The sequence below is a fragment of the Octopus bimaculoides genome, chromosome 7 (assembly GCF_001194135.2).
Source record: "Octopus bimaculoides isolate UCB-OBI-ISO-001 chromosome 7, ASM119413v2, whole genome shotgun sequence".
Lineage (NCBI taxonomy): Eukaryota > Metazoa > Mollusca > Cephalopoda > Octopoda > Octopodidae > Octopus > Octopus bimaculoides.
In genome coordinates this window covers 28,999,682-29,001,720 of record NC_068987.1, presented here as the reverse complement: position 1 = coordinate 29,001,720, position 2,039 = coordinate 28,999,682, and positions in this window count along the sequence as shown.

The window sequence follows — 2,039 nt, the reverse complement described above, 5'->3', positions numbered from 1 at the left end:
ATTCCAGCAATCAGTTTTAAAACTATCAGTGCCTCCAGCGATTAGATTTTGTGCTTAATTGCTCATCGCCCATCTACCCAGGTACATTTCGTTCATATTTTCATGATTTGTTCCTTTGCTGGAGTTGATTGCAATTTACTTAATATCAATTCTTCTTCTTTGAGAAAGCAAGCAAGAACGCTGTGATATTCGCATGAAAGCATTGGCTGGTAATGCATTTAATCTAAAGTTTTCCATTGAAGTTTGACATACCTGGCATTTATTTTCCTTAATATATATACTCCAGAGAAGTAACGAGTTTTGTTCCTTTGTTGATCATTGTTTCGTATATTTTTCTCGCTTCACCAGACTAGCTTTGAGAGTGCTTGGAAGTAAAATATCAGAGAGTTACGTTGTTCTAATATAACTTAAATTACATTTTCACACGATTCCCACCGACTGTGAACAAGCTCTGAAATTCTCGTACGTGTTAACTACGCTTGTTTCACTGTGACATCGTTTGGATTTACTACTTCAAAGAAAGTAAGATGACGATTTCTTCATAAATAACTGGAGATGTAGGAAGACAAAACTTTCACTCCATGGCTTGAACCAAATGAAAATGAATAGCAAGCACAACCTCTTTCAATGTCCTCTGACATAACGTCCTCTGACATTTGTTCTTCCAGTTATCATTGTTGAGCATTTATCACAATAAATCCAATGCTTTTATTCATGCAAAAATTCTATTTCATTGAGCACAGATTTTGAAATATCAAAAAGACCCTACGATGAAGAAATATGTCTGTACTCCGTTGACGTCAAACACATTTAAAATATAAAAAAAGCCAAACAAACAAAGCTAAGATGTGTTTCACTAATGCATTGGTATTTCATCTATTAATATATATGCAGCCATTTAATATTTCCACTTCTTCCTGGTACGTAATTACATCTTGTATAACACGCAATTTAGTCCTTTTCAAATTTATGTCTGCTGCTATTTTATTATCAGGAAATACTCGTTTACAGATCTGGACGTGAAAGACATGTGCTGCTTTAAAAATAAAAACAATTAGAGTCAATTAGCAATTCGGTTTCCATTACTTGTTCGTTATAGAGGATACTTCTTTTGAAAAAGAATCTAACTTAATATTAGAACTTGCTGCTGCTTTAAATGTTTTATGATTCACAATGTTTTATGAGCCAAAAGCATAGATTTGTTTGAATTTTATAGTTGCATTCTGCAACAAACGCAATTGCATGCATCAGGATTGTCAGCATCTGTTGCTTAAAGTAAAGCTTAAGGCCACCAAAATCAAACACTTCTTCTAAAATAAATTTGTATGTTACACTGTCTCAGCGTTGGCGGAGTATGTTGTGCCAATATTAAAGGAGATAAAATATAAAAATAGAATTCAGTACACACTCATAATCGTTATCACTCCACTAAACTCAAACAAGTGAATAACACCTGTCTAAGAAGTCTCACTGCGCAAGTGTTCGAGAAAGGCCTTGAAGCATTGCAAAACCATACAGTAATGGTACAAGTTTTGTCTAGAGGTTCACGTGATTATTATTGAATAGGTATGCTTGTGTTTGTGCATGTATGCGTATAACATGATATTAGAAATATGTTTCTAAATGTGTGCAGTTAAAACTAGTCATTCCACTTTACAACGTACTTCCATTTTCCTGAAGTCCTGCATATCCTACTTTTAACATAACATAAAAAAACACACACGCACAACCACGCACAAGCACGCACACACACACATACACACACACACACACACACACACAAATGCACATATATACGCACATATGACGCAATCTTTATTTCTAACTGTCGTGGTGCACAAAAGCACTCGCATTTATATAAATGACAGAGGAGAGTAGTAGGCTACGGCGGCTAGAGCTACCAAATCACGTGATTTCACACTCCTTTCGCTCATCAGTGGTAGCCGTCAGAGATATATTAAACTTCAGCGTCTATTCAGACACTAATGTCATAAATACACATTTGTTATATATATATATATATATATATATATATATAT